Raw genomic sequence first — 24,640 nt, forward strand, 5'->3', positions numbered from 1 at the left:
CATCTCAAGGGAAGCTTTTAATGTTTGATTTCTGTATTTTAATGTTTTGTTGGAAGCCGCCCAGAGTGGCTGGGGGAACCCGGCCAGATGGGCGGGGTATAAATAATAAATTATTATTATTATTATTATTATTATTATTATTATTATTATTATTTACTTGCACTTTGACGTGCTTTCGAACTGCTAGGTTGGCAGGAGTTGGGACAATGCAATGGGAGCTCACCCCATCATGGGGATTCGAACCACCGACCTTCTGATCGGCAAGCCCGAGAGGCTCAGTGGAGTTAGGGAATACTGGTATTGGCTCTCCAGGTTTTCAGATAGGGGTCATTCCTAGCCCTACCTGGAGATGCTGTGACTGAAACTGGGGCTTTCTGCAGGCAAAGCAGATGTTCTCCCTCTTGAGCTGCTGTCCATCTCTTGTCCTTCAGCAATGGCAACATGGCACGATTTTCCGTTGCCCCTGAGGGCTGCAGGCTAGCTTCAGAGCCTCCGGGCAGAAATAATGGCCAGGAGCAAGCCACAACTGATGCACTGGCTGACAAGGCTGGGAATGAGCAAGATCTCAGGCGGGAAAGCCAGGAAGGACTCACCTCTCACTGTCCACCACCTGAGGCAGCTCTCTCACACATGGTAGGGCCAGCACTGAAGGAACACTCTTTCATAAAATTTGGTTTTAATCCATGAACCCACACTGACATTTGTTATATTAAGAGGTGAAACTTATTATTATTATTATTATTATTATTATTATTATTATTATTATTGCCAGTACATTTTAAAGTCCCAGCACACACTGTGAAACTTCTATTGAGACTCTACCCCTTATTTTCTTCACATAAATTGCCTTCTGGTGTCAAGGAAACCATGCAAGCTGTGAGCAGCTTCTGAGAATATTGATTCCTATCAATGTTTATAGGATGTGATGCTTCTCTTTCTAAGCAAGTCACCGGAGTATTAGAACTACTCTTAAGTAGACTCTGCGAGATATCCCTGGTGATGTATAGCACTGCTGGAGAGGAAGAATATTAGAAAAACACCAAGATATGAAAAATAGAAGTTTCATTTCTGATCAGGCAGTTTTTTTGGGGGTAGAAATTGATATGTACAGCTGGTTGGCATTATCCCCATCCTTAAGGGTCCAATTCATACAGAGCAGGGATGGGGGAAGCTATTGCCCTCCAGACATTGTGCTACAGCTTCCTTCATCCCTGACCACCAGCCATGCTGGATATACATTATGTAGGATCCTGTGCAAACAACTCGGTAAAAACCTGGGGTGCCGCCACCTCTACCAAATACTGAATGCCTGAACAGGCTTTTAATTGAGTAAAACAGGTGTAGTTTTGATAGAATTCTGCTGGTTTATAAATACAGCAGAAAAAGGTGGTAGAATGCTGAGGTGGTAGAGTGGACTGTGACCACTTCAGTCTGCTGGTGGGATGTGGCATTTTTTTAATGTTTGTTGTTGTTTAGTCGTGTCCGACTCTTTGTGAATCCATGGACCAGAGCCTGCCAGGCACTCCTGCCTTCAACTGCATTCTGCAGTTTGGTCAGACTCATGTTCGTAGCTTCGAGAACACTGTCCAACCATCTCGTCCTCTGTCGCCCCCTTCTCCTTGTGCCCTCCATCTTTCCCAACATCAGGGTCTTTTCCAGGGAGTCTTCTCTTCTCATGAGGTGGCCAAAGTATTGGAGCCTCAGCTTCAGGATCTGTCCTTCCAGTGCGCACTCAGGGCTGATTTCCCTAAGAATAATTCTTTGGCGATCAGGCTTCTTTATGGTCCAGCTCTCACTTCCATACATCACTACTGGGAAACCATAGCTTGAACTATCCAGACCTTTGTCGGCAAGGTGATGTCTCTGCTTTTTAAGATGCTGTCTAGGTTTGTCATTGCCTTTCTCCCAAGAAGCAGGCATCTTTTTCGTCACTGCTGTCACCATCTGCAGTGATCATGGAACCCAATAAAGTAAAATCTCTCACTGCCTCCTTTTCTTCCCCTTTACCGTGGAGTAAATCACCACCCCACATCACCCACAGTTTGAAGTGGTACAGGTCATTCTACCATTACAGAAGTCTACTACTGTGGTCCTACACATTTTGCTGCACATGAAGGTCAAGACTTAGTGTTTTTAGAGGACTGGTTCTGCAACCAATGGATTTCCTTTGTGCTGCTCTTCTCAGGTTAAGTTACTGGAAACCATTTTGAGAGCTGCTTCCTGAGAAATGCAGCATGTGTTATACATTTAGGAATGAAACATTTGAATTTCTTTGAGTAAGGCTTGTAAATTGTGCAATAAACCTCTGACAGGTATATAAGTACAATAATTCATATGGAGCTTTAGATTGTTGAAAAATGTGTGGCTGTGGTGATTCAGAGAGGAAATACAGAAAACAGATTAATACAGAGAATTTAAACGAGCTCAAGTTATGTGGTTTGATCAAACTACAAACACATACATATAAGCTTTTTAGAAGCAATCAGGGCAGAGAATGCAATTCTGAGAATCGGATATCAGGGCATTGAAGGGGGGAAAACAAGTTTGATTATCTATGGCAGGCATCCCTAAACATAGGCCCTCCAGATGTTTTGGACTACAATTCCCATCTTTCCCGATCACTGGTCCTGTTAGCGAGGGATCATGGGAGTTGTAGGCCAAAACATCTGGAGGGCTGCAGTTTGGGGATGCCTGATCTATGGGAATAGATCAGCCCCAGTCAATATGACCAATGGCAAGGGGTTCCATTAAACCCTGTATGTAAGTGGCCCCCTTAGCCCTTTCTATCGGCCCATATGGGACCAGCATGGGTGACCATGCCTGGGAAATATTTAATATCCCTACCTTCATATCTGTGATTCTTGGGTTGGTCACTTAATTTTATTCTGGTTTTATTGTGATTTTGAGCTGTGTTTTAATAAATTGTTTGATTTTGTGTTTTTAATGTATTATATATTTGGTGTTAGCCACCCCGAGCCAGGGAGGGTGGGGTATAAATAAAATTTATTATTATTATTATTATTATTATTATTATTATTATTATTATTATTATATAGTTCAATAAGCTTTGGGAGGGCATAGGTGTTCCATCCTTGACATATGTATTAGATCAGAGGTCAGCAAATGTTTTCAGCAGGGGGCCGGTCCACTGTCCCTCAGACCTTGTGGGGGGCCGGGCTATATTTTGAAAAAGAATAAGAACGTATTCCTATGCCCCACAAATAACCCAGAGATGCATTTTAAATAAAAGCACACATTCTACTCATGTAAAAACACCAGGCAGGCCCCACAAATAACCCAGAGATGCATTTTAAATAAAAGGACACATTCTACTCATGTAAAAACACGCTGATTCCCGGACTGTCTGTGGGCCAGATTTAGAAGGTGACTGGGTCGGGCCTTAGTTTGCCTATCCATGTTTAGATGTTACCATACACTATTAGGGTTTGGAGTTAATATTATTTTTTTCATTATTTGCATGTTTGGCAACATGACATTTTGAAACATGCACTTCCTTTACCATTTTTCTTTATCCTTTCCTATTTATACATCACTGTATCAGGATTCTCTAATAAATGCTGGCTTTCACCATTTCAGAAGTCTTCACATATGATTTCAAACAATCAGGTTTAAATTAATTTTTAGCTATCCCCCCACCTTTTGAGATCAACCTACAGTACTTTCATCATGTGCTATGGGTCTTTCAGTATTGAGAGGAATAATTTAAAAGTTCTATTGAATGTCAATGTTAAAAATAAGTTTTGCCCTGATATCTGTTGATTCGATGTTTGAGAGCTGCATTTTATTTTTGCACAGGCATTATGTGAACCTTAACAAGTGAGTTTGTAATTCTAGAGGAAGAATCCCCCCACCATTTTCTTTGGGGTTTTGATATTTAAGTCTTCCAGTTCAAGGTTACTGGGGAGAAAGGTAAAATATTTGTCTATGCTCTTTTTGTACAGTCGGTTCAGGTTAAGAATTTCAGTTGCCAAGTCAAATCTTCAGTGATTTCTCTGCATGAGAAATTCTTGCTTAGAGGTGTCTATGAGCTGTGCTGAGTTTTTTCCTCTTAAACATGCAGGTTTTATTTTTTATTTTTTAAACAAAAGAATGCAACTTGGGAATGCAACATTAAGGCACCAAATATTCTGCTCTTTTCTGATTCACTGCCAGGTTTTGGTAGTTGACTCATTGTTGGAAAATATAACAAATCTTGCGGCAAAAGAGAGAGTTGTAATGGCTAAAATGCTGCCGGAGAAATGGCAACATCCATCTCCATAGAACAGAGATATGACAATTATTCCTTCTTTTCTTCCCAACTGCACATGGCTGCTGTAAAAAAAAAACGACGACAAAACGACCTAGCTATGAGCAGCATCAAGCATTTGTGGCCTCAGCTGGCTGAAAGAATAATAGCTTTACATCAGCCCTAACAACCTAGGGACCTTCAAACTCCAATAGATAAAGGTTACCAGGATACATTGGTCAAACCATGGCAAGTTCAAGAGACACAATCCTCTTTACAGTCCAGTTTCTGTAAAAGAGGACCATGCCATCTCTTAGGATGTTCTATTTCTTCTACCTGTCCCAAGGTTCATAGCTGAGAAGGGGGGGTGGGGTGAGAAAATCATTGCCCTACAACTGGTTCATGCCATGCACTCACTAGTGTCTCTGGCTTACAGTAGCATAAACTACTGTATGCCACAACTGCCGCAAGAGTTTTATTAGCAAAGCATTGGAAGACACCAAAGCTACCTACAGTGGAGGAATGGCAGATGAAAATGTTGGACTATATGGAACTTGCTGACCTGACCGGGAGAAGAGAAGATGGAAGAGGATTGGAAGAAATTTAGAATATATTACAAGAAGTATTGTAGAATTGACATTTGAGGGAGATTTTAAGCAATTATGTAGGCTGTGGATTATGAAACAAGATATCAAAAAAAGTGGTACCGTACCTGTGAAGTGGGAGTAGTATTGGAACCGTTAAAAAGGGTATTCGAGGAGGTCCACTATTGAACTATGAAATATAAAATTATGAAGTGTTAATTTTATGTTTGTTCTTTTGTTAATGTTATTTTCTTATCTTGTTTTGTTGTATTCGTTGTTGTTATTTTTTATGTTATATACTGGATATAATTGAAAGTATGATCATTCTTAATGTTTTTTCTTTATTATCTGAAAATTATAATAAAAAATAATTTTTTTAAAAATACAGTAGCATAAACTAGGGTGGTGCAATATGAGCAAAAACACTGGGTGCAAGACAGACCTCCACTTTCTCTGCTGCTCTATACGCTCAGGGCAGCTTCGGGGACTGATGGAAGCCCTGCCGCAAATCCTTGTTTCTGTCACCAGGTCAATTTTGGAAAGAGGAGAGTAGCAGGGAAGTTTCCCTTGGCCGCAATATGCTTCTGAGTACATCTCTAGGAGCACAAGGGGCTTAGGCTCAGAAAACACATGCATTTAAATGATTTAATTCTTCACATCCAACAGACGTAAGGCAAATTAAATACTTCTACCCAAACCCATCCCAAATTGGATGGTGGGACTTTGAAATCACTACCCTCAAGATATACTGCCACCAGCCACAACATCTGAGCCAACTCTGCAGAGTGGCAGACAGCAGATGCGAGCTGTTTGGGCAGTGAGAACTTTGGAAACAGGAATTTCATGTAGAAGATACATATAATTAGAAACTTTGCCAGGAATGCAGAAAGGCACTGCTGGTCTGTGTAGATCAGGCATAGGCAAACTCAGCCCTCCAGATGTTTTGGGACTACAACTCCCATTATCCTGTTAGCTAGGGATGATGGGAGTTGTAGCCCCAAAACATCTGGAAGGCTGAGTTTGCCTGTGCCTGGTGTAGATGAATGATGGGAAAACTGTATGAGTCTCTAGATGTTGTCAACTGTCAATATCCGTGACCACTGGCCATGCTGCCTGAGGCTGATGGGACATGGAGACCAACAACATCTGAGGGGGTTGCAAATTCTTCATGCCAAAGGGTGCTCATCAATGGCTCCTCTTCATCCTGGAGAGAAGTGACTAGTGGGGTGCCACTAGTCCAGCCCAGTCTTATTCAACATCGTTATCAATGACTTGGATGATGGGCTTGAGGGCATTCTGAGCAAGTTTGCAGACGACACCAAATTGGGAGGGGTGGCTAATACCCCAGAGGACAGGATCACACTTCAAAATGACCTTAACAGATTAGACAACTGGGCCAAAGCAAACAAGATGAATTTTAACAAGGAGAAATGTAAAGTACTACACTTGGGCAAAAAAATATATGAAAGGCACAAATACAGGATGGGTGACACCTGGCTTGAGAGCAGTACATGTGAAAAGGATCTAGGAGTCTTGGTAGACCACAAACTTGACATGAGTCAACAGTGTGATGCAGCAGCTCAAAAAGCCAATGCAATTCTGGGCTGCATCAATAGGAGTATAGCATCTAGATCAAGGGAAGTAATAGTACCACTGTATTCTGCTCTGGTCAGACCTCACCTGGAATACTGTGTCCAGTTCTGGGCACCACAGTTCAAGAAGGATACTGACAAGCTGGAACGTGTCCAGAGGAGAGCAACCAAAATGGTCAAAGGCCTGGAAACAATGCCTTATGAGGAACGGCTTAGGGAGCTGGGTATGTTTAGCCTGGAGAAGAGAAGGTTAAGGGGTGATATGATAGCCATGTTCAAATATATGAAAGGATGTCATATGGAGGAGGGTGAAAGGTTGTTTTCTGCTGCTCCAGAGAAGCAGACACGAAGCAATGGATTCAAGCTACAAGAAAGAAGATTCCACCTAAACATTAGGAAGAACTTCCTGACAGTAAGAGCTGTTCGGCAGTGGAATTTGCTGCCAAGGAGTGTGGTGGAATCTCCTTCTTTGGAGGTCTTTAAGTGGAGGCTTGACAGCCATCTGTCAGGTATGCTTTGATGGTGTTTCCTGCTTGGCAGGGGGTTGGACTGGATGGCCCTTGTGGTCTCTTCCAACTCTATAATTCTATGAGAAAATACTGAGCTAGATGAACCAAAGATCAAATTTGGTATAAGGCAGCCTCCCATTTTCCTAACAGAGCAGTCGTATGGCAGTAATTAATAAATTCCTGAAGTTTTTTCCCTTATATATTCAAGCTCACCTTCAGTTCTTCAAGAGGATTGTTTGTGACAGTTTCTTTTGCTCAAACTTCCACCCACAAGTAGCGAATATCTGAAACTGAAGCCTATGAAGTATGACTATACCAACTAATGATACCATCATTTCTTTACTAAACATTGTCAGGTGCAAACAGAAAAGGTCCTTATATTCAAGAATCTTCTCCTTTGCAAGGCCTGGTCTTTTACAGGGGGGAAATCTCAATTGAGCGAAGAATGAGTTTACATTATTTGCTATACAACTTGTCTGTTGACTCTATTGAATGATAATTACTTCTATAAACTCCCCAGCTGTTTGTAGTTATAGCTGCATGTGAAATTCAGGTGGTTCTCAATATGTTTGCTTGGCTGACTCCACTCCACCTGGCTAATGAAAGAGCTCTTGGGTAGGAGAGATAACTCAGCTAGAATATGAAAAAATTGATCATTTCAATAGCAATTAGATTTGCCACAGAGACTCCTACAACACAAATTCACAGTACAGTACTTCTTAGGCTGAAACTCTTTCAAATGGGAAATGGTGAGTAATTGTGAATTTATGCTCCATTAATGCAATCAGAAATATTGTACCAAACCACAATCTCAAATATTCTGTACCGGGAGAGGGTGAAGAAGGTACAACATCTACAAACATTGAATGTTGGAGCTGGTTTCTAAAGAGTACGTCATGGTGAAATTGAGATTTTCATCTGTATACCCCCTCCATCTTAATTTGTTCTTGAAGTTCATTTTACATAGCACAAGATCGCACTATTATATTCAGAGATGAAGGTTGATTTAACAGGTCTAAAATAAATCCAAAACTTCTAAATAAGTCAACTTTCCCCCTTGTTCTTAGCAGGAGATTTTAATTCTTGTGGAATAGATGAGTTTAAACCAGGCATAGGCAAACTCAGCCCTCCAGATGTTTGGGACTACAATTCCTATCATCATCCCTGACCACTGGTCCTGTTAGCTAGGGATGATGGGAGTTGTAGTTCCAAAACATCTGGAGAGCCGAGTTTGCCTATGCCTGGTTTAAACCATTGTTCCCACAATCCTTGAAGATTGACCAAGCTGAATCCAACAACTTCTTGAGGGTGCCAGATCCTATATGCCTCTTCTGTTGGACCCCCTGGACATTTAATATGCAAACCATTGGTAATTAACAATGTGGGAAGGTGGGGTGTAGGACTGATACATTCACCAAAAATTTTGAATTGAGCACATTTACCCAGACCACTGTCATGCTTATGCAAGTCACATCCAGATTGGACTACTGTAATGTACTGCATTTGAAAAGAAACTGAAAATTTCAATGACTGCAAAATGTCACTGCCATATAAGCTCCTGCTGTAGTCCTGATTGGGACTACACACGAACATATAATCCATAATTTGTTTACAAAGCTATTGTACTACCAACCTTACTGTATGCTTGTGAAACATGGACCACTTACTGTATAAACACCACCTCCAACTCCTCGAAAGATTCCATCAGCGGTGACTCCAAAAAATTTTTGCACATCACTTGGGAAGTCAGGCGAACTAATGCCAGTGTACTGGAAGAACCAAAAATCACCAGTGTCGAAGCAATGATTCTTCAACATCAACTTAGTTGGACTGGTTTTGTTGTGCCTGATGATCGTCTTCCAAAGCAACTACTCTATTCCAAACTTAAAAATGGAAAGCATAATGCTGGCGGTCAACAAAAGAGGTTTAAAAACCTGTCTCAAGGCAAATCTTAAAAAATGTAGTATAAACACCAACAATTGGGAAACACTTGCCTGTGAGCGCTCCAATTGGAGAACAGCCTTTACCAAAGGTGTCATGGGTTTTGAAGACACTCAAACTCAGGACGCAAGGGAGAAACATGCTAAGAGGAAGGCATGCTTGGCAAATCCACACCGTGATCAACTCCCACCTGGAAACCAATGTCCCTGCTGTGGAAGGATGTGTGGATCCAGAACAGGCCTCCACAGTCACTTATGTACCCATTGTTAAAACCACTCACCTACGAGTGATCGCCAAAGAAGAAGAAGAATTCATAATGGGATGAAAGCTCTGATGGGCATCAATAGAAACTTTCTTCCCATTCCAGATAACAGGTGCTAGGACTACAGTAGGAGCAAATGTAAAAGCACTCCCACTCCAAGTTATGACCTTAATCTGGACCAGCCATAGCAAACTCCAGCCCTCCAGATGTAAGTGTGTATACAAACAAATGCCAAACCTCAAATTAAGCTTGATGTGGACCTAATGAAAATTCCACTTTCTGCTGTCCATTTCCGTGCAATTTTCTGAAGATTGCAGGAGCTTGCCAGGAGGCTATAGCATTTTCATCCCAAGTGCACAACTTCCCAAGAGTTGAGTCACAGCAGTTTGCGAAACATCCACACGTGAGTGTGTAAGACCAAGATTGTCCTTTCTACCTCTGCATATTTCCCAGTAATGTATTGGTATACAGGGGGCAAGGGACGGCTGCAGACTCAGATGGATTTTGAAACATATTTTAGCAGGAGAGGGGCAAAATGCAAAGCAGAATGTGCTGGTGGGAGATAGTAAAATAAATTGAAGTCACTGAGGTACAAAACCCCAGTGAAGTATTTAATTTCACACTATAAAAGGCTGTGCTTAAGTGTTACCACTAAGCTAAATTAGCTCAAATGTACAATCTGCCTTTTTTGTGCTGATGAAACATTTAGCTTTCCTCTGACACTCTCATCAGTCTACATATAGAGGAGCAACTTGCCTCATTGTTGATCATAATAAAAGACCAATGTTGCTCCTTGACGATGGAAAATCACTTCCTTTATATAAGGAGTGTTTGCAATTAGGGACTGGAAGGTGGGTTTTTTTTTATTATTATCAAAAGAGCCAAGTTTCAACAAGCTGCAGGAATAAGGAATGTTATTTGATGCTGTTCATTCCAGTAAGGGAAGATCTCAGACAGAAAAACTAAGAGGGAAGTGACTTGGGTGATTCTCTCTGCCCTCCAGGCACCATCTGCTCCAAGGTTGTGAGGAGCTCTCCAGAGCAGATTTTGGTGGGGAACATTGGGCAGAGGAGTTGCTGGAAACTGTCTACCCATTCTGCTTTCTATCGGCGGAAGTAACAGCATTGGGCACAACACATTTCTCATGGAAGTGGTAAACGTACATAGGATTTTAGGTTGCAGGCTGACATGGCTGCATGGTCCACCAGTGGCAATAACACCACTGGATAGTTCCCATTTCTCACTGAAGTTATAAAGCTGTATACCAATGTAGGCTTTGGGGACTTCTACGTGTGGGATGTTAAACAGGTGCAGACAAATCACAACTGTTCCTAGAGTGTCCACTTGAAGGACTACATGGAGGAACACCTGTGGAGGAACACCTGACTAGCTTGGTTTCCTGTTCTTCCACATGCAAATGAGATGGGGAAGGCAGCAGATAAATTCACTAGCCAGTAGCCATTTCCCTCTCTTGGACCACTTCACTTCAAGGACTCAGCATCTAGTGAGGATTCTCTCTCTAGGCTTCCAGCCAAGAGAGAGAGCTGAGATGGAGTCTCACTTATTATAAGTAAATTTCATATGGATATATATTACCTTTACCTAAGCCAGTCTACCTCTTGAGTGTGCTGTATCTCAAGATGCCTGTAAGTAAACTACTTTTATACTTTTAAGAGCATTGCGTCGTGTCTTTTCTTTTAAGAGGGACAAAGGGGATTAAACCAGGAAAATACATTTTATTCTATAGGCTTCAATCAAGCCCACGCAAACGCTTTTCTGATGTGCATTTGCAAAAGGGAATGTTACTCTGCTAACTTTTGGAGCTTGCTAGCACAAGCTGGGATAGGATATATTCAACAATATTTCCTCATCCACATTCCTGAACATTCCCACCCTATGTATACATTCAGGCAGTTTCATTTTTCCAGGAACTACCCCTCTTCTCTGATACCTGCAACTGCTAAACAATTCTTGCTAATTTTAGCTCTTGTGGAAATTTTGGAAGATACCATTTTAAAAAGTACATGAGTGTATTTTCATGTGCGGCAGAACACACTCATTCATTTTCTTTATACTCGCCATGACTAGATAGCACATGCTGACAAATGTTTTTGAATTTCTGCTCTTCTTTAGCAAGTACAACCAGATTCATTGTGATAGTAAACATTCTAATGTTACAGGTGGAACTCGGAAAATTAGAATATCGTCGAAAAGTGCATATATTTCAGTAATGCAACTTATTTTTATTTTTATTTTAATTTTTACAAATGCTTTCTTTTGGAAATTCCACAGTAATAAAACAAATATTTACAATAATACAAAAATAAACATTGCTATTACATTTCATTAATTGCATTCCATTTATAATTGACCTGCCTAACGACAAATAATTTCAATTACAACAAATAAAGGCTTGACGTATCTTGCTTTGCATATCTCATATATTGGTTTCACCTTTTAAGTTGCATTACTGAAATAAATGCACTTTTCGATGATATTCTAATTTTCCGAGTTTCACCTGTATATGCAGAGTGAGGTCTCTTTTGCAGAGCAATTGATCTCTTTCTAAATGTGTGTGTATGGAAAGATATTCAGAGGCTTTCATGGGGTGGGTGCATATAAAGTCATTTCTTCTTACCTTTTTAAATACGAGGTGGCCAGGGTTTTTTCTCCAGTTGTTTGTTTTGGTTTTTTATTTTTGTCACACTGTATTACTACTCCTGGGACAGAATGCCTCTGGCAACTCTGCTAATTCAGATTACTGAACAGGTTGTTGCAGCATTAATGAATAAGTATATCACAGGCAGAAGGGCAACTTCAGCCATGTGTAATGTGTGTGGCAGCGAGGCTCTGATAGTGATAGTTAGTGTGAAAAACAGGAGTGTAGAATGGTGGCAGATGTCCATGATATAGAAGAGTCTCTCCACATCAAATACTAGATGTCAGGAAGAATTGTTCAAGGGTAGATTTCTCCCTGAAATGCTATTCTTCCAAGCACAAGGATTTCACTGGTGTGCATAAAATAATGTGCCTTGTATAGCAAAATTGGTTCTGTATCCTTGTTTAAAGGACTTAACTCACCTTCATTGGCAGATATTTCTCTATACTTGACATGTGCTTGCTTCTGAATATTGAAACCACCCCTTTAGACAGTATATTCCCCCTTCATCTGTTAAAGGTCCATAACAAATTCCAGTTTTATATAACTTTTAATAGATGCTGCTGCTGGTGTGTGTACTTTTAAAGGAGAAGTTTATAGCTGGGTATTCACATGGGCAGTCTTTAAGTGTCATGGAGAAAAACAAAATAATGTTTTTTCTACTATGAAAAGCAAGCAATGTTATCTTTTAAGGCAAATGTGGTTTAATTCAAAAATTAATTTGTGTAGTCTTTCATTAAAGATTCACACACACACACACACACACACACACACACACACACACACACACGGTTGGCTCTTTTCATGACATGATCTGCATTGTTAAGTAGTGCAGCTGATTTCGATGCTCTGTAAGTATTAGATCCTATTTGGATCATAGAAATATAGCCACATGTTTTCATTTTACGGGAAACTTTATTTGACACTGACATCCGCCAGATAAAAGGAAAATCGAGAGTGCACATTTTAAATCTGTTTAAAATGATATGTCTTTCAAGGAGACCTAGGGAAACGGTCCTGCAATAGAATTTTTATAAAGATATTTTCACCAAAGTGATATGGAAGGCAAGCGGGAGTGGAAATTAGCATTTAGATTGAGACATATTGAGGAATAGGGAATATAGCAATCCTGGAGCACTCTTCTTTGTCATTGTGAAGATGCAGAGACTCCCCTGATGAAGGTATGATGGCTGCCTCTTTAGAAATAAGCAAGACAAAGTAAGCAAAGGGAAACATTTTATAGGGTGTGCATCTTTTAGCAGGTGTCGGCAAGCCTCTTGAAGCTCTCCTTTAAAGAGGGATAAAGCGGGAATTGAACTTAATCTTGGCTAGATATTTCTTATGAATCCAGGAAAAACACAAACAGGGGAAAGACTAATAGAGCCAAGGAAATAGGAAAATGGGGACTAGAGAACAATTTTTGCTACTTTTTAAGAAGAAGTAACACAGGATCTTGTAGCAACTTAAATACCTATGATGTTTTTGTGGTACAGTGGTACCTCTACTTACGAATTTAATGTGTTCCGAATGCACATTCGCAAGTCGAAAAAATTGTAAGTCGAATCCCATAGGAATGCATTGGGAGAAAAAATTCGTACGTCGAAGCAACCCTATCTAAACTGCATCCAAGTTGGTGGACGGAGCTCCATTCGTAAGTAGAAACATTCGTAAGTTGAGTTGTTCGTAAGTAGAGGTACCACTGTATACATTTTCATAGGCTCTAGAGTTTATTTTGGCAGACATGTGAAATGATAGCCAGTGGCAGACTTTGGGCTCTGAAATTTCAGCGGTGCCACTAAAATTTGATTCTTCCCTGGGCATTTCATTTCATTCTACAGCATTGTTGTGGCAACCCCTGCCCACTGCACCCACACTGGTCATGCTACCTTAAAACTGTCTCTGTCATAGCCTCAGTTGTCAGAATGTTGACATGTAATAGTGTTGAGCAACATGTGGCCTTTCAGATGTTGTTGGACTCCAATTCCAATCAAGCCCCAGCCAGCCACAGCCAAGAGTTGAAGGTGGTGGGAGATTCAGTCAAGCAACATTTGGATGCTCTTGAAATATAGGCCAATTGGATGAGTGGCAGCTGGGAACAGTGGAGTCTGAAGGAAATGAAACACAAAAGTTAGCAGTGAGACATTTGACACATGAAATCTTATTTCTGGAATTCAGGCATATTTAGTCGCCAGTAGTTTTATGGATGATTAGCACAATCCAAAGCTTCAACCCTCTTGCCGCTGTATTGGTCAGGAACCCTTTTGCTTCATAACAAGACGGTGGCTGAGATACCTGACCTTTGCATAAATCAATGAGATAATGCTTTGTACAAAGAAACTCTCTCCCCAAGGTTACATTTCGTAAAGTTTCCTCCGTGAACAACGCAACCCCCCATTTTAAATAAAGTTTTTGATATCACACAGGTTGCATAGTGCATTTTTTTCAAAGGCAGAGGGTAATTTTAGCCACTGTAAGATATCTTTCTTTTCTTTTACTTTCAGAAGAATAGTTCATAACTGAGGTTTCATGCACATTAGTTGAGAAGAGCTATCTGCATTTGCGAGGGTTGAGGCTCATATCAGACTGACCTCAATTTATAAATGGCTGACCCTACAATCACACCCTCGAGGTCTGGCCCCTCTGATCCTTCGAGACCAATTTCAGTCCAGCTGGCAGTTTGAGGTCCAGGCCACTCTCCGGAAACTGGGCTTCTCACCCCAAGCCCTATTGGCCATGGGCATAGACCAAGCGAGATCTGAGGTCAGACAAAGAATTGTGGACACGGAGAGACAGCTGGACAGCATGAGGTCCCCGGATTTCAATATAGTTGAAAACAAGAAATACGTTGCTGCCCCGGCAGCGTATCTCTTTTATCTTGAATCCAGAAACTCAAGAAGAGCCTTCATGCTCGCCCGAAGCTCGGCATTGCCCTCGCCAGTGCTGCTAGGCTCATTCGGAAAGATCCCATACGAGCAGAGACTCTGCTCCTGCCCGTTGGGGGAAGTAGGCAGCCCTGAACATCTTTTTTTTAGATGCCCTCTGTTCGATAAGGTACGTAGAGATACCATCGCCCCCATTCTGGAGAGCCTGGCCGACCTCCCAGATAAGGCCAAACTAAAGGCCCTACTATTAGGAAAGGAGCAAAAGTTAACTCGGATGGTAGCCAGATTCTGCACCCAGATCTGCAGGACCAGTCTTCCCCCCCCCAGAACAAGACAGCCATTGGAATAGTAAACGCGGGATTGGACTGTGGGAAGTAGTTCCTTCGCTCGGGTACGAAACTGAGAACTTTGAGCAGCACCAGGGGAAAGGCCAGCTGGACCCGCCTTCTGGAAACATAGCCCCTTCGAACTTATAGACTCTTATATCCACCCCGAATGACAACCCCCATAGCCCTGTAAAGCATTTTTATTTTAATAGCTGGTATATGACCGTAATAAAGCATATTATTATTATTATTATTATCTGCATTTGCTCTGAAACCATCCAGATACTTGTATGCAGGTGTAACGCTCCTCTTCTTTGTCAGTTTGTTGGCATGCATAATAAAATTTTATCAGACTGCAGGGAAAATGTCCGTGTGCTCCCCTCCCCCCTTTTCAATATCCTGAACTTCTCTGTCAGTGCAATTTGCCATAATTTGGCTCAAGGCATTTTTTCCAAAACCATCATTATTCTGTGTACCACCTGCTAAACTTGAGAAACTCAAGAGTCCTATTTGACTGGATGCTGCCTTTTCTCCATGCCAACCTCTCCCCCAGATCACAACATGAAATGCGTCATTTTGAAAATGTTTTTGTCTTTGTTTGGTGAGGCTCTGCTGTAGCCTGCCAGGAGATCAAGCTGTTTGTGCGCAGAGGAGGGCTGCACTCTCATCTATAAGTAAATGAAATGGTTTTAGGCAATGTGCCCAGTACAGTATGCTAGTAAGAAAATATAGGTTTACTAGGGGCTGTGTCCACCACCTCACTAAAGCCACCCCTCCCTTTACACCTCACCAAAACCACACCCTTACTTCTCCCCTTAGACCTCAACAAACCTCTGCTTGCTAATGTAATGTGCTTGGGCCGCAGCAACAAACAGACAACACGGAAATGTTAGCAAACACCGGGTTCTTGCAAACCTGTCCGGTTGGAGTCTTTTACTAATTGTAACTCTCGGGGAGTTGTGTATGCCCTACAATGCAATTGTAATTTATGGTACATAGGGAGTACTATTAGACCGGTGAAAGCGAGAATCTTAGAGCATACAAATCGAATCCTTAATAAAGTTTTGGAGGCGCCACTTACGTCCCATTTTATTGAGAAAAACCATAGAGCTACGGATTTTTAATGGTTTATTATTTATAAACACAAACACTCTGGAATAAATGCTGAGGCTTTGAAAAGGAAACTACATCAGAAGGAGGCATACTGGATACATAGATTCGGATCACTAGCCCCCGCGGGGTTAAATCTCCAAGCAGAATTTAGTGCATTTCTATAAATGAGTGAGCTTTGGTAGTCTTGTTAAGCTTTTACACATGAACCTTAGGAGTCTGCCCCCTGAGGAAACCATTCCTGTGAAACGGGGAAGAAGCTAGCCACCCGTTGGAAGAGATAAGAACGCATGATACATCGTAGCACTTTATTATCGGACTTGATTATTGGAATTGATTATTGCACTTTATACTGGACCTTTAAGACTTCGAGCATGAGATTTTGTACACATTTTTGAATCTCTATGTATATGAGAAGGTTGTTGGTGCATATACATTTAAATATTTGCACTTCACGCTTGTTTACCTTTTCATTAATGTGCTTGGGCCAGCAACTCACTCACTGGTGTCAATGACCTGCCTGCCTCTGTCTCCAGTTCTTTCCTCCTCACTCTCTGACACTGCTGCAATTGTCCAGCAGTTTGCTATCACACTGTAGTTTATAGCGCCATATCCTGGTGGCCACGTGAACTGTGGTATGACGACATCCTTAGGAAAACATGTATTACAGTGCCGCTACTATTTCTGGTGTTGCTTTTGAATCTTTAATCAATCTTCAATCAAAAACCTGGGTTTAAGTAGCAAGTCTTTAATTAAATGAACTCTCCTATGCTTCATGTTCTGTCGTATGCTTCTGCTAGGGGGTCTACCCTCTCTCTTTTAAATTTCTAATATCTGTATTACTGCTCATGTGTAAATTACATGAGACTTCTCTCAGTGGGCCCACCTCAAAGGGAAGGCAGAGTCTAAAGAGCCTGTATGTCACAGTGTAAAAGAGAAAAATTGTATTGGGTGAGTTGTCCTTCCATTTTATTGTTTAATCAAGTCCCATATAAAATCACTATAGAATATAACTTTTTAAGTCATAACCTCACATGTTCACTCTCTGCCTTTCCCCCCTAGTTTTCAACTCTTTATATCTTTCATTTGATGTAGTGCATTCCATCTTTGTAGATTACTTTCCAAACAAAGTGTTTTGCTACAAATAGGATTAGCAGTAGTACTAGTACAGAATACCTTAAATATTGTGAGTTTTGGATACACAATAATTATAAATATGCCCAAACCTTTTGAATTACATTTGGAAATCTCAAATTAAAATGTAACCTGCCCGAAATTTTTCACACTATTACTTTTTCATTATGGATACAAGATGCTCTGCATATTTTATATAGGAGCTATGAAATGCCATTCTAGGAGCATTATTTGGGAAAAGGCACAATATAAATGTAAATTGAGGTTATTCTGACTTTTCAGAACTCTGTTAGTGCTTCATTAAAAGGTCTACTGTGGTAATCCTTCATAAATTGCTTGATTTTCTTTCCTGAATCCTTAGTTTCATTGATCTGAATCTTTGTCCTCTGTGTGGTTTAGTTAATAATAACCCTTCTAAACCGAGTTTTCAAACGCTCAGTTATATTAGCAGGGCATATATTTTGACTGTTGATAGAGAAAGGGAGGAAGCAAATCAGTTCATTTCCAATTTGTTGTAAAGTCTTAGGCTGATTCTCCAAAAAGTCTGGTTTAGAGTAGAACACAGAATACAGGGACATGACATATTCAGGAATGTTTACGCTTTGCCACTCTACCTCCAGCCTGATACCAGTGGTAAAATGATGCATGCCAAGGAGCTGCACCTGCCCAGGAGAGTCATGTGCATGTATTCTGGGATCTCTAAGTAGGACTGGAAATGACTCTCATCGGAAATCCTGGAAAGTTGCTGCCAGTTATTATAAATCAACCTTGCATTTCGTGTGCCAGTTATTATAAGCAATACTGAGCTAGGTGGACCAATGGCCTCAGCATAAGGTAGCTTTCTGTGCCATTCTAGCACCGTGATGGTTATTATGTTTATTTTATTTCCGTATCCCACCATTCACCATATAGGTCTCAAAGTGGCTTACAACAATAAATTATACAAACATAAATTAAAACTCCTGATATAAAAGTACCTGTCTAACTTTTTAGAGAAGGGAGTTCCATAGAGTTGGGCCCGACTCCTCATGACCTCATGGACCAGAGCACGCCAGGTACTCCTGTCTTCTACTGCCTCCCAGAGTTTTGTCAAATTCATGTTGGTTGATTCTTACTGTCCAATCATCTTGTCCTCTGCCATCCCCTTCTCCTTGTGCCCTCAATCTTACCCAACATCAGAGGTTTTTCCCTAGAGAGTCTTCTCTTCTCATGAGGTGGCCAAATCTAATAGTTCTCCCTCAATGACCTCAGTGATTGGCATGAGCTGTACAAGGTAAAGCAGTCCTTAGGGTATTCCAGACTTTCCAAGTGTCCCTATCTTTCAGGGACAGCCCTGGATTTACAGAAGCCACCCTGGTTTCTGATTTGATCCGGGAATGTCCTGCTTTTCCTTAGGACGTCCCTATTTTCAATGAATGGTATGGCATTATGTGACCCACCGAGTCAAGGAGATATGTAACCATACAACCTTTAGAAGACATCTGAAGGCAGCCCTGTATAGGGAAGTTTTTCAATGTATTAGTAGATTTCTGTTCTCAGTCTAGCCTCAGCATTCTGCACTAGCTGAAGCTTCCAGCCAAGATTCAAGATTCCAGCCCACGTAGTGCACATTATAATAATCTTGTCATGAGATTACCAGTGCATGAAAATGGTCATAACTGATGTACTAGCCAAAGCCAACAAAAGGCAGTTTTAGCCGCAGAGGCCACCTGAGCCTCAAGGGTAAATGATGGTTCAAGGAGTATAACCAAGTTATCTGTCTGTTTCTTCAGGAAGAGCACAACTCCATCCAGGGCAGGCAACTGACCTATCTCGTGGGTCAGAGAACTAGCCACCCACAAGGCCTCTGCTTTCCCATGGTTCAGTGGTGGACTGGCCTTCATCCAGTCCACCACTGCATCCAGGCACTAATCCTGAATCAGATGTAATGGAGAACTAGAGCCAGCTATCATCACTATACTAATGACATCTTGCCCCAATCTGCTCCAAACAGCTTCATGTTGGGGCAAAATAGTTCCCTACAAGACCCCCATTACATAATTGCCATGGTCCCAAGAAACAGTCTCCCAGTGCTACTCTGTGGACATGATCCTGCAAATAGGAAAAGAAGCACTGTAAAGCAGTGCCCCCAATACCCATTCCACAGAACTGGTTCAGCAGGATACATTGGTCAATGGTCTCAAAAGCTGCCAATAAATCAAGGAAGAGATATAGGGTAACACTTCCCATGTCTATTAGCCCAATAAACGTTATCCATCAGGGTGTCCAAGTCTCATTTAGTCTCAAAGCCATGTCTGAAAGCAGATTGAAATGGATCTAGCTAATCCATCTCTTCCAGAAACATCTCTACTACCTTACCCCAAAATGGTGTGTTAGCAACTAATTGTTGTAGGCCATTTGGGTTCAGGGTTGGCTTTTGGGGGAGTGGACACATTACCACCCCTTCTGGGACAGCAGGTACCACCCCATCCCACAATGAAGGGTCTACCATACCCTGAGCCCAACTAGTCACACCAACCCCCTGGTTTTCACCAGCCATGATGGGCAGGGATCAAGGGGGCTTATGGCCAGACACAAAGCCACAAGTATCCTGTCCACATCATCAGGCCGCATAAACTGAAAATGATCCCACAAGACAGAGGGAGTGCTTTCTTCGCATTGCCACTGCCTGACACACAGCATGAGTCAGTCCCCGAGAAGCAAACTTCTTATTTCTTGCACATAAATTCATAATGTATAAAGGAGAACTCTTTTCTTATGAAAAGAAAGTACAGTATATCCATAGACGAATGGAAAGAGTAGCTGCTGAAGAGAAGCAATGCATTTTGGCTACAGCTTGACGTCTTTTCAAAGCTGGAACAGTGAGCTTAAAACGATCCCGAGATTGAGTTGAAATTTCAAGCAGTTCCCGAGATATTGGCATTTAAGGAGACATCAGCATTTTTTGAAGAAAGGGAAATTGAGTTACAGATGGCATACTTTGAAATGCGCTAAGCTGGGAGAGATGGAGATTACTGAGGACCCATGCAAGCAAATTGAAAACTATAAAATCTTTAAAGAGCCCAAGATCCCCTTTCACTCTGGAGAGAATGTGTGAGATTACTCTGAATGTGTCACAGAGTTTTGTGTATAATTCACACTGCATACATGACCACTTACTTTCAAGTGGGATTCATTCTGCACCTGCAAAATAACATGAATGCCAAGGAGCCAGTTGAAGAGGTGGTGAACCCTCTTTATGAACAGGAGCCTATAAGACACACTTTGTGCATGCTGAAGGATTTAATTGACCATTAAAAAAAATGAAAAGGAATGGGGGAGGAATAAAAAGTTAGCATTTGGTCAAATGTAAATTATTGTCATTCCTTTATGAATACACTGTGGAGATTTGGGTTTGTTTATACAGTATAACTTAGGAAACAATATATAATAGATAGCAACCATTATTCATCTACTTATATGTATTTGAAGATTGGACTTCTCTGATGCATTATCTGGTTATTTTCCCTTGAAAAGCACATGGACATTTTATACTTTATATCTATTTATTATTTTATTTTATTTTATTTTATTAGAAGATCTATAAGATGCATGGTTCTCCAAGACGTGTACAAATGAAATTGGACATAAAGCACAGCTAAAATCCATGGCCGAATTATAAACAAATATACAAAAACAAATATACAGAATACCATCATCATTAAAAATAAATAAAAATCACTCCCTGGGCTGTGAGCAGTGTAAATGTGGGGTTTGGTGCCAGCCACAGAATTCACCATCCTGAAAATAGAAGCAGGTCTCCAGCCCTTATGACTCATAATATAGGCTTGGAAGTATGTGGGTGATGTCTGCAATTATAAGCTGATATCTCTAGCAGAATTCTTTAGGCATATATCTTATGGGAACTATTCAAGTGATATATATCCTGGATAATGTAGCTACCTCTTGATCATTGTAAAGCTCTGACTTTTCTTTTCTTTGGTGGATAAATTGAATTGTAAGCCTCTTCCTACAGACAAAAGCCTTGAAAGTATAAACCTATTAGCTATGATGAAAAGAAAATGTACAGCTTGATTTCCAGGCTAACAACAGAGAACTAAAAAGCCTCCTTATTCTTTAAAAAGAATCCCTTCACCCAGTAATTTTCCTTAAAATATTTAGCACAACATATTTCCTAATATTACCAATATAAATATCTTTCATCATCAAGTTAGGCCCAATATAATCCAAAATGTGTATCTGGATACATTGCACTCAAAACACAGGACTGAAATATCAAATCACCTCGATTTCAACACATTCTTCTCTTTGACCACTCTAATAATACATAAAGGGTCATTTTGTTCACCAATATGACAGAGTTGTTGAGATTCCACCACAGAGCAATCCATCAATGGAATGAGACATTTTGGATGATGCATTGGTTGGTTTGTGTTGGTCTGTTGTGGAACTTCATAAGCCGCTAAGAGGAATCATTGGAGGATGCAGCAAAGTTACTGTGCAACCCAGCCAATGTCTGCTGCCGTAAATTTCCACATCATGCATGAGATTTCTCCAAAACACCTTCCTTCTTGACATGGCATTCATTAGTGATCTCCTAGGGTTCCCACAGAGTTCTTCAGAGAAGTAAGTACTGGAAATGTATGGCTTTTATTATTATTATTCCAGTGCATTTGCAAGTATATTCCTGCGTAGAAGACTACTTTTTAACCCAGGAAAATCTTCTCAAAAGTCAGGGGCTGTCTTATACGCCGGGTCGTATTCCTTATACGGCAAGTATATCCCAAACTCTATATTTTAACTGGAAAAGTTGGGGGTTGTCTTATATGCCCAGTCGTCTTATACGCCAGAATATACGTTATATACAGACCAAAGAGAAGGGATGAAGCAGACACTACTAATATTTAAGGTCACATTACTTCATTCTTTTTTATGTATGCTTGGAGCATGCCAAGCAAACTCTGCTGCCCTCTAGCAGAAGTTCAGAGGGTGGTAACGCGAGAACAGGCCTTTTATGTGGTCGCCCCCCATTTGTGGAATGTTCTCTCCAAGGAGGCTCGCTTGACACCTTTGTTACATATCTTTAAGTGCCAGGTGAAAACATTCCTCTTTTCCAGGGGGTTTGGCCTTTTAAACTGTGTGTGTGGGTATTGTTTTGTGATACCACTCTTGGCCTCCTCACAAACACCAGGTATGTTGGATACCACATCCACCAAATTCTAAATAAATTCTGAAGCAAATGAGGCAGCAAAATGGAAACCCCTTTCACAATGAAAGAAAACCTCTCCAGGTTTTGACACATACCTCTCCAAAACCACAGGGCAGTGGAGGGAAGGGGCTGTCATCTCACTCTGGGAAACAATTCATTATTTGTTCTTGCTTAATTACATGTCCTTGAATTTTGTGCAAACTTTGACTAAGGCCTCAATCCCAGGCACAAGCTTCAGCACACTAAACTGAAAGCAGTGGACCTAACGTCTGAGTAAACATGCCAAAGTTTGTGATGAGCAACTTCTTTTGTAACTAAAACAGATGAAGTTAATGTAGCACTCAAAAGTGAACAATTATTACTTTTATTGACTTTGTGGAAGGCGTTACTTTCTTTCAAAGAAATAACATGATATCCCCTTGATCAAACTACAGGGAAATTCTTCTTGGCTGTTTTTAATTGCAATGACTATTATAGCAATCTTAACAGGACACCTTCTACCTGTAAATCAGAATTTGAAAGTCTTTTTTTTTTTACTTAAGGGCACTTCAGAAACCCTAAACCTGAGAAGCGTTCTGCGAAATTAACTTTTGTCTGCTTGCATTGACACAGCTTCTATAAAGGGGCTGAAGCCCACAGAAGACAATTAAGGCAAATCCCTTTCTTCAGAATAAACATGATTCAGTTGTTTTTTCTGCCCTATTGAAAGCAAGTGGGATGGAAGCAAAGGGATGTAAATCTGAATTCCAGTTTTCTTACATTGGACTGCTCTTTTATTCTCCGAATGGACTGGGGTTATCTCCATTTCAAGTATTAGCAATAACAGAAGGCAGTATGGGGTGCTGGTGGTCACTTGACCTCTAGTCATCACTGCTGCATTCAAGGACAGAGGTAAGAGGGGCAAGGTCATGGTTACATCAGTGTGGTGCAAACCTTCTACATGTGCAGAGATTTCTTGCTTAGGTATAAAGCCTGAGTAGCACTCAGCTGAACTGACTGAAAAACATTGTGTTTGAAGTAATGAGACGATTGTCTCTGTAGTCTTATCTTTGTGATAGTTCATGCACTCAACTATCACCCCATGTTGCAGTCATCAAGCACTCCTCACCCACAATAATACCACCACCAGACTTAACATGGACACTGGTACCAGAGCCTGCAATAAACCCAGATGCAAACTTTGTTGCCACATACACTCGGACAACACCATTACTGGCCCCAACGACATCAAACATACCATCTCAGGACTATTTAATTGCTCATCTTCTAACATTGTGTATGCCATCAAATGCCAACAGTGCCCTTCAGCTCTCTATATTGGACAAACAGGCCAAACCCTACGCCAAAGGATAAATGGACATAAATCTGACATCAGGAATCGCAAGACAGAGAAACCAGTAGGAGAACACTTCAATCTCCCAGGACATTCTATACAAGATCTCAAAGTAGCTGTCTTATTACAGAAAAAATTCAGAAACAGACTGGAAAGAGAATTGTAACTCATTACCAAGCTTAAAACCATGGAGAGACCTGGTCTGAATAAAGACATTGGATTCTTATCTCATTATACGTGATAAAGCTTTCTTTAGTCATCTCACCCCTTGCTTTTTCCTGCAAGATCAATTGCAGTCGTTAACAGTCGTTAACAGTCAACAACAGGTTTACCGCTCCTATCAGCCAATCACCCATTCCCACCACCCTTCTGAGTAATACCCCTCCCCACCCTCTGACTATACATAGGGTCTGGTGACTTTTGTTTCAGTGTATCTGAAGAAGTGTGAATGCACACGAAAGCTCATACCTATGACAAACATAGTTGGTCTTTAAGGTGCTACTGGAAGGATTTTTTATTTATTTATTTTTGACTTAAAATATCCTTAAATAAGAGATCAACGGTCTTCAATGTCTGTATACTAATGCACAGAGCATGGGAAATAAACAAGATGAACTTGAGCTCTTGGTACAGCAAACTAAATATGACATAATAGGCATCACTGAAACCTGGTGGGATGAGTCTCATGACTGGAATGTAGTAATAGAGGGATACAATCTATTTAAGAGAAATAGACCAAACAGGAAAGGAGGAGGGGTAGCTTTATATGTTAGGGATATGTATACCTGTGAAGAGATCCAGGATTTAAAACTTCAAAGCCAAATTGAGAGTATCTGGGTCAAAATTAAGGGAG

This window comes from Zootoca vivipara, chromosome 5 (genome assembly GCF_965207765.1).
Source record: "Zootoca vivipara chromosome 5, rZooViv2.hap1.1, whole genome shotgun sequence".
NCBI classification, from domain to species: Eukaryota; Metazoa; Chordata; class Lepidosauria; order Squamata; family Lacertidae; genus Zootoca; species Zootoca vivipara.